The sequence below is a fragment of the Drosophila pseudoobscura genome, unplaced genomic scaffold (genome assembly GCF_009870125.1).
Source record: "Drosophila pseudoobscura strain MV-25-SWS-2005 unplaced genomic scaffold, UCI_Dpse_MV25 Unplacedtig00000071, whole genome shotgun sequence".
In the NCBI taxonomy this organism is placed as follows: domain Eukaryota; kingdom Metazoa; phylum Arthropoda; class Insecta; order Diptera; family Drosophilidae; genus Drosophila; species Drosophila pseudoobscura.
The window spans coordinates 147039-156836 of record NW_022881707.1 but is presented as its reverse complement, the minus strand read 5'-3'; the positions used below and the strand labels follow the sequence as shown (position 1 = coordinate 156836).

General features: G+C 41.2%; 1 long non-coding RNA gene across 1 annotated transcript; it reads right to left on the bottom strand.

The window, feature by feature from the left end:
• Window positions 1-717: 717 nt before the first annotated feature.
• On the bottom strand, window positions 718-1374 carry LOC117185433 (uncharacterized). Its single transcript, XR_004470950.1, has 2 exons — window positions 1192-1374; window positions 718-1141 (listed from the first exon to the last, which is right to left on the bottom strand). It is a non-coding gene; the product is annotated as an uncharacterized lncRNA (long non-coding RNA).
• Window positions 1375-9798: the final 8424 nt, after the last annotated feature.

The following is a 9798-nucleotide window of genomic DNA, read 5'->3' as shown; positions in this document are numbered from 1 at the left end:
TAAACTTAATACAAAGTAATTAGATAGAGAAAGAGGAAATAATAACAATTTATATCTAGTTATAAATGTATATGTATATGTATATAGGACCTGTGTATGTGTAGAGAATATGGCGTAAAAGAAATTAAATTGGAAAGAATAGAAAAAAATATGATAATAATATAAAAAGAAGGCAAACGTGAAAGAAAAATTACTAGCCGATCGGCTTTAATTAGCGCACGCATGTATATGGTTGTTCAACATACCGCAACAGAAGTTTTACAAGACGTATATATATACTTTGAAAATACTCGAGATCTCCGTTTAAGGAAGCTCGTAACTCACTCATACTTTATACGAAATATCCGGCGTGTCCGTTGAGCTCAAGGGGCGACGTGGGAACATATTCTGAGGAAAGGAGAAAAATTATGAATATACATGTCTTCACTTCTAATTCGGATGAAACACCGATTATATCATTTCCATACCAGTTCGACGACGATTTGCAACTTAACGGCTGATCTTAAAACTATGTGGCTTTCACTTGCGCAGATTTTAATTATGGGTCATTATATACATTGTTTGTTTTTCTCTTAACGTCTATACAATACAGAACTAAGATGAATAGCTAGTACGGAATTTAATCTTTAATACAACAAAGAAAATGGAAAATCTCATAAAGAGACCCAAAATTGATACTTTGGTACATTTTGATACGACGACTGTTAAACGGCAGTGTGGATCGCAGCAGAATAATGTTTTTATTTCCCCAGTTTGGAAATCACTACACACACAACGAAGAAACTACGTGCGAAAGCTTTAGCCGCGCGCTTAACTCGTAAGCGAGAAGGGTGACGAGTGCGGCATATTAGTTTCTCCGAATTCGCAAGAAAACCATTCTTGTCGTCTTACTCCAAGAAGTACATCAGTTTAAGTATGCCTCCACATAACTTCAAATTTCACTCTAGTATATCTTCGGACGGCTTTTGCTAGTTTATTTGGTTGTAGTTATCGTGGGTTTATGTAGATGCTGGTTCCTGGGAAATCCGAGGCCTTTCCCAGATCTACTAAGAAATCGATGGACTTTGACGACTTCGTTATTGGAGGGGTCAGTTGGTACTTTTTCTCTTTCCCGAGGTCGAACGTAGTAAGATTCCCAGTCCTAGGATACGAGACTGTTAAAACTGTTTCACCATGGTACGATTCAAATACCTCTTGTCTTCTTTAAACCAAACCGAATAATACAATCCACCAGAACTTCAATTTAATTGGCACGTGTTTGATTGCACAACGCTTTCAAATTCACTGGATATATATATATATTTGCATAGAAAAATACCTCCGAGTTCGTACAGCTTCACTAAAGCAATGATCCATCTAGAAGTTTTATCACTAGCATTAGCGATCGGAACTTTACCTTCCACAACCAACGGGGAAATCATACGATGCTAAGCCAAGCTTACACATAGCTTCCACGACTAACGGAGAAATCGTACGATGCTAAGCAAAGCTTACACATAGCTTCCACGACTAACGGAGAAATCGTACGATTTCTAGTGAAGCTTTAAAACATAACTCCCACAGAACCACGCTGCTTCTCTCAATTAGATCTTAAGCTCTTCAGTGAAAGCTTTAACTACTTCTCTCTTATAATCAATCTCTTATCTTGTTTTAAAAAAGAAGAGTTAATGTTGAACGCGAGGGCAATACTTCCCAAACTGTTCGCTGGAGTTTTAGAGTCACAACTGGCCACTACACCACAGTTGAGGAAGCGCTAGTTTTAACTGGCGAGGCCTAAACAGAAGAAGGACAGTTGCCTAGGGATGAACTTGTATGTCTTTGAGGTGAAATATTCCTATGTTTTTACCCTGTTCGTTTTCCAGTTGATAATAGGATGAGCCAACTCGTCTAGATACCACGGCTGAATTAAAAAACCGGCGCTAACTTTGCCTTAAACTTTTTACTAGCATTGCTTTGGCAGAAATTGCGGGCAAGTACTGGCTCTCCAACCTTAAACTCAACTTTTCGACAGCGTAGATTATATCTCCTAGCATTTTGTTCATGTGACTCTTTCACCTTTTTCTTTGCCGATTCGCGAATGATTTGTAGTGCTTCCGGATAACTAAGGCGGCTATCCTCCGATAAGAGTTTTAAGCGGCGAAGCAACTCATAGTCTTTGCCATTCAGAATCATATTTTGTCCCAAGGTTAGGAAATAGGGCGAGTAACCAGTGCTCTGGTGAATGTTGGATCTGAGAGCAGCACTGATTTCCGGTAATTTGGTATCCCAAGTGGAATGATCCTGGCTTATGTAAGCTCTTATAGCTGCTAACACCGATCTATTGAGTCTCTCACTGGCATTCGCCTGTGGTGAATATATCGCCGTCCGAACATGTTGTATTCCAAAGCGGGTTAGAAAAGCCTGAAAGGCTCCAGAAACGAATTGAGAGCCGTTATCTGTTAATATCACCTCGGGGACTCCAAATGTACAGAACAAATAATTTTCAAGGTATTCGCACACCCGATTGGAAGTAAACACCCTAAGGGGGCATAGGAAATGAAATTTTGTGAAGTGGTCTACGATAATAAGTAAACCAATATGCCCTTTCTTGGATCGGGGATATGGACCCAGCAAATCCATATAAAGTTTTTGAAACGGACGATCAGACACCATTGGTTTTCCCATGGGTGGTTTCAACACGGTGTTCGGGTGCTTGGTGTGACGACACACTTCGCAATGAGTTACATACTCACGTATTTGCTTGTTCATTTTTGGCCAAAACAAATATCTTTTGATCTTTTCGATGGTTTTCCCTACTCCACTATGAGCGGCATTCGGCGGATCATGGGCCCGCGAGATTACACCTTGGGTGAGTTCTCTAGGAATCCACAATTTCCAAGATAGATTATCTACACCCTTATTTCCCTGATCAGGTTCGGTTCTTTTGTAGACATAATCATTGAGAATCTTCAAATCTGGTAATTTATTTTGCTTAGCGCGAATATTGTCAATTAAGGTCATATATTCGGGTGATTTAAATTCTGCGGCAGATAGATCAACTATCGGACCCTGCTCTTCCATTTCAGCAACAGTCACTTCATCTTTACGCGATAGGGCGTCCGCTACCACGTTTAGTGAACCCTTCCGGTGCGTTATTTCAAAAGAGAATCCCTGTAGTTTTATGGCCCATCGAGCTAATCTACCAGACAACTCCTTCTGACGCATAAGCCATTGTAATGAGGCATGATCGGTTATCACCTCGAATGCTTGACCTTCTACATAAGCTTGAAACTTCTTAATTCCCTTTATCACCGCTAAACATTCTAATTCCGTAACTGAGTAGCTTTTTTGAGCTTTAGATAGCTTCTCGGACATGAATGCTACGGGTAATTCTTCTCCTTCTTCGTTTTTCTGAGCTAACACACAACCAATTCCTACAGTACTAGCGTCACATAACAGCAAAAAGGGTTTTGAGAAATCCGGCGTAGACAAAATGGGAGCTGACGTCAAGCACTGTTTAAGTTTTTCAAATGCCTGATTGGCCAAAGGGTTCCACGCATACGCTTTCGGTTTCTTTAATAGTTCAGTGAGGGCGCAACTTACCGTTGCATAATTGTCGACGAAACGACGGTACCACCCTGCAAGACCAAGGAATCGTCGCAATTGTTTCACTGTCTTGGGAACGGGAAATTCTTTAATAGCTTCAATTTTACTCGGATCCGTTTTTACCTGTCCGTATCCAATGATGAACCCCAGATACTTAATCTCACGCATGCAAAAGTGCGATTTGGCAATGTTTATCGTAAGATTAGCCTTTCGTAAGTGTACTGCAACTTCTCTCAGTAACATTAAATGGGATTCGAAATCATCGGATAAAATTAGTAAGTCATCGAGGTAAACAAACACTCTCGTACGTAAGTTAGCAGGTATTACCTTATCCATTAAACGACAGAGGGTTTGTGAGGCATTGGTTAGACCAAAAGGCATAACTTTGTATTGATACAGCGGTCGGTTAGGTATGGTAAACGCGGTGTATTGGCGTGAAGACTCCTCTAGAGGAATTTGCCAATACGCATGCTTCATATCAAGTCCCGTTATGTATTTGGCAGGTGGCAATCGACTGAGTATCCCATCTATATGGGGAAGGGGGTATGCATCTTTTCGGGTATATTTGTTGATCTCTCGAGAATCAAGGCATAACCTATTCTTGTTCCCTTTCTTTACTAGGACGCAATTGCTACTCCATGGACTATTTGAAGGTTCTATCACACCCAGCTTAATCATCTTCTCTACTTCTTCGAACATCACTTTCTCTTTCGCGGGTGATATGGGCCAATGTCGTTGTTTGACGGGTACTTCGGCATTGATTACCATAGAATGTTGTATTAGGTGTGTACGACCTAGTCCGTCGCATTCATATGACGGGAAGGTTCTTATTACCGCCTCTAATTGGTTCCTTTGTTCTTCATTTAGAGAGTGCATTTTAGGCATTTCCTTCATAACCGTGTCGTCTCTATTCTCCAAACAGCTCACAGTTCCTTCTCGGGTCAATAATTGGGATAGAAGACCGAAATCTTTCCAAAAGTCAACTCCTAAATAAACATCTTGTTTTAAAGCTGGGATGATAAAGAACTCTACTTCCTTAACTGTTTTACGGAATTCAATCGGAACCACCAATTTGGACACTACGGTACAAGCTTCGTTGCTGGCAGTGCGTACGGTTCCCGAACACTTCTGAGATTTTGGGTGATGTTCTAAAAAGGTTGCTGCTCTCCCACCCAAACAACTAATGGTGGCTCCTGAATCTAGCAAAGCCTTATAAGTTTGCCCTTCGATCATTATCTCCGTGTACAATCGGTTATCTGAACTCAGGATAACTGCTGAGACTAAATGTTTTCGAACAGATTGGACCTTTTTCCAGAACGCTCGTCTCCGGACCGTCGATCGTTTGGGCTTAACTATCAATTTAGACCCCGAATTCACATTTTCTGAGTCTAACTCTTTGCTCTCCGTCGTTTGAGTCGCTACATCTATACCTGTACAAATTTGGTGTAGTATCATATCCGGTTTTACGGCAACTACCCCTTCGGAAAGCCCTTTTAAGGTAGTTGGTTTACTTTCGTTTAGTTGCTGTTCTTGGTCGGGTGTACTGACTGGGCTCCGGTCGGTACATCCCGTTTCAAGTTTTTCGCTGGGTTGCATTTGACGCATCGAGGCTTATAAATATCCTTAGCACCACAACCATAGCAGAAAATTCGCCTTTCTCCTAAACAATCATCAAAACGATGCCCTTCCTGGTCGCAGTTCCAGCATACCAGTTTCTTACGATAAATCTGCGAAACGTCTTCTTCCTCTATATCTTCATTGTCCGTAAGTATTTCTGCTACATTCGGTTTGCCGAATTTACCTCTTGGAAAAGGGTTATGGTTGTCTTTACAGAAGTTTTCATGCTTGCGAACTTCTTCTCTCAGGCCAGTTCGATCGCTGATTTTGAGATGTAAGAGTTCATATCTGAGGGCTGTTTTTGCGTTACGTTTTAAAATGTCTACTAACTTATTTTCGCTAACCTCGTGTGAGAGCCTGGACACCAATTCTTCGACGGCCGTCTGATAATCGTCAAACGATTCACCCTCTCTCTGACGGCGTTTTCTAATCAACTCCCACAAGTCGAAATCATCTTTAGCATCATCGAATCGTTGTCTAAACGAGGCAGAAAAAGTTTGCCAAGAAAACTGTGGGTTCTTTCTATGGAAGTTCCAAAACCAATCGCTGGCTTTAGCCGAGAAAAGCAGATGCATATTGTCACAGAGTAATTCGTAATCGTTATTTAAAGTGGAGGATGTAAGTGAACGAACCCTGTACAGGAATTCGTCGACGTGCATAGCGTCTTTGGATCCGTCAAACTTTAGTCGCCAGCTGGCTAAGATATTAGCGGCCTTCCCAGGAGCTATCGCCCTGTTAGCGGCATTTGGATGTGGTAATCCCCTTTCCCTTCCGTTTTCTGAAGACAACGAGTTTCCTGATATATTAGGCTCATGATTTTGCCTTGTCGCTTGCACAGGCGTGCTATCTGAAGCTATTGTCATCCTACCTAATTGTTCGCGTAGATTTTCCTCGATCAAAGTCTTCACGAATGAACCTAGCTCCACCATCATATCTTTCTGTTGACCTTTAATCAAGGCTTGCATTACCTCAATGGTTCTTTCCGGCATATCTCCTTCGGCTGACCTATGGCTGATACTGCCCAAAGAGTTATCCCGAAATTGTTGAGACTGCAACCTAGTATGCATCCCTCGGCGCGATGTAGTTCCCCGTCCCTGTTTAGGTCTAGCCCCTCTTGACTTTTGAGGTCCTATCTCTGAAGCGTTTGACTCTGGATTGGAGCCTCCTTCTAACGGCACTATACCCGAACCCATGTCGGGTGGTAATTCGGCTGCTAGAGTATTCTCATCAAACGAAAGTTCCTGCGGATTCAACTCCGCCCTACATACGGGGCAATTTCGGTTATTTTTCACGAATTCTTTCATGCAAGTATCATGATACCGGTGACCACAAGACGCAGTACATATTAGTTGACTTCTTCTTATGGCTTCTTGACATATACCACAGATCTGGGCGTCCCCGTCACCCGACGCCTTGCCCCCCGGGGTACGTTGTACTGGTGACATGTTAAGGTAACCCAATAATACGAGTTCTGATCACTAAATGTGGAAATCCCTAATTATAGGACCAAACTTCAATAAATTTTACAAAATTTTCCTAAATACCCAATATTTGTCCTTTTCGAGCCTGATTCCGTCCGATATACGCTTTCTCTTGTCGCCGGAATATAACCTCAATGAAATCTAAATTGGTCTATTGTATGTTTATGTGGTCAGTACTCTGGCAATGGCTAATTTCCAAATCTATATCTAGAAAATTAGACTTCCGAAAGCCATCGATACTCTTCCTTCATAAACTCTTTTGGGGTTATCCTATCATAATTTGGCCGACCTATCCGCCTTTGTGAATAGCTGTCGTATATTCGCAAATTAATTCTGGTAACCTTAAACAAAAATATAACAATTTTCCATCCCTTGCTACCTGGCGGATTCTATTTGGTTAGGTGTTCCGAAACTCAGAATCTTAAACCCAAAATTCCATCAATATCCTCCGTTACGGTAGTTGGACTGGACTTATTAATTTTAATGTGGAATTTAAAATTGCAACGAGCTAAGTTTTTTGGGGGTTTTAACCAGTAGTAACTAGTACTCTGGCCCCACGTTGGGCGCCAATCTATGTAATGTGCAAGAAATTCTTATTCTTAGAGGTGTGAGATTGTATGTACGGATGGAGGTTGTACCTACATTTTTTGACGGTCAGACACCAATAGTATAGTAGGATTTCGGAACGTGTACCTCTAGCTATGCTCTAAATAGCTCGCCGGAATGTCGTGGGATCTTTCCTACTCTCCTATTTGCCATACGAACACATTCGCAAAGATGTTTTAGGTACACTTGATTTAATGTTCAAAAGGAACTCTATAAAAGAAATCAAAAAAAGAAAAGAATGGGAATTTTAACTAACTGGCTAACCGACTACCGACAAATAGTCAGGCTATATTCCGCCGCTCTCGGGGAACTCAGATGACTTTGACCCCTTCTCTACCCTCCCTACCTTTAGTATGCCGTTTAATCGACAGCATAACCCTAATCAAGCGTATCTCTATTCGATCATCGGACTGCCTCAGGCTCTACTCAGGACAAACACAAAAGGTTTAATGTTCCATTATTATCTACTAATTATTATTTAATAATTCAAAATTTACGGGTTTGGACTTCATGATTTTCTGGATGTGCATAAACTTAATACAACTTAATCAGATAAAGAAAGAGGAAATAATAACAACTTGTATCTAGCTATAAATGTATATGTATATGTATATAGGACTTATGTGTAGAGAATATGGCGTAAAAGAAATTAAATTGGAAAGAATAGAAAAAAATATGATAATAATATAAAAAGAAGGCAAACGTGAAAGAAAGATTACTAGCCGATCGGCTTTAATTAGCGCACGTATGTATATGGTTGTTCAACATACCGCAATAGAAGTTTTACAAGACGTATATATATACTTTGAAAATACGCGAGATCTCCGTTTAAGGAAGCTTGTAACTCACTCATACTTTATACGAAATATCCGGCGTGTCCGTTGAGCTCAAGGGGCGACGTGGGAACATATTCTGAGGAAAGGAGAAAAATTATGAATATACATGTCTTCACTTCTAATTCGGATGAAACACCGATTATATCATTTCCATACCAGTTCGACGACGATTCGCAACTTAACGGCTGATCTTAAAACTATGTGGCTTTCACTTGCGCTGATTTTAATTATGGGTCATTATATACATTGTTTGTTTTTCTCTTAACGTCTATACAATACAGAACTAAGATGAATAGCTAGTACGGAATTTAATCTTTAATAAAACAAAGAAAATGGAAAATCTCATAAATAGACTCAAAATTGATACTTTGGTACATTTCTTGATACGACGACTGTTAAACGGCAGTGTGGATCGCAGCAGAATAATGTTTTTATTTCCCCAGTTTGGAAATCACTACACACACAACGAAGAAACTACGTGCGAAAGCTTTAGCCGCGCGCTTAACTCGTAAGCGAGAAGGGTGACGAGTGCGGCATATTAGTTTCTCCGAATTCGCAAGAAAACCATTCTTGTCGTCTTACTCCAAGAAGTACATCAGTTTAAGTATGCATCCACATAACTTCAAGCTTCACTCTAGTACATCTTCGGGCGGCTTTTGCTAGTTTATTTGGTTGTAGTTATCGTTGGTTTATGTAGATGCTGGTTCCTGGGAAATCCGAGGTCTTTCCCAGAACTACTAAGAAATCGATGGACTTTGACGACTTCGTTATTGGAGGGGTCAATTGGTACTTTTTTCTCTTTCCCGATGTCGAACGTAGTAAGATTTCCAGTCCTAGGATACAAGACTGTTAAAACTGTTTCACTATTGTACGATTCAAATACCTCTTGTCTTCTTTAAACCAAACCGAATAATACAATCCACCAGAACTTCAATTTAATTGGCACGTGTTTGATTGCACAACGTTTTCAAATTCACTGGATATATATATATATTTGCATAGAAAAATACCTCCGAGTTCGTACAGCTTCACTAAAGCAATGATCCATCTAGAAGTTTTATCACTAGCATTAGCCCTTGCGATCGGAACTTTACCTTCCACAACCAACGGGGAAATCATACGATGCTGAGCAAAGCTTACACATAGCTTCCACGACTAACGGAGAAATCGTACGATTTCTAGTGAAGCTTTAAAACATAACTCCCACAGAGCCACGCTGCTTCTCTCAATTAGATCTTAAGCCCTTCAGTGAAAGCTTTAACTACTTCTCTCTTATAATCAATCTCTTATCTTGTTTTGGAAAAGAAGAGTTAATGTTGAACGCGAGGGCAATACTTCCCAAACTGTTCGCTGGAGTTTTAGAGTCACAACTGGCCACTACAAATGTCCCCAAGAGGAGCAAACGGAGTTGATTCGGGAGAATAGCATGCCCGACTTGAGAGCGTATATGAGACCACACCGGTGCAAGGATCTCGACACCATGATGGAACTGGCAGACGAGTTCGAGGCGCTGGAAAGGGACCGCCTAGAGTTCCAACGGGAGAATCCCACCGTGAAAGCCCGGGCAGCGAATCCCTTCCACAAGCCGGCCGACACGACGGCGTGTCGACGATGCAAAGACGGCCCGCTGGAGGAGGCAGCACGGGAGGAAAGGGGAGCGCATGGCCGCTTGC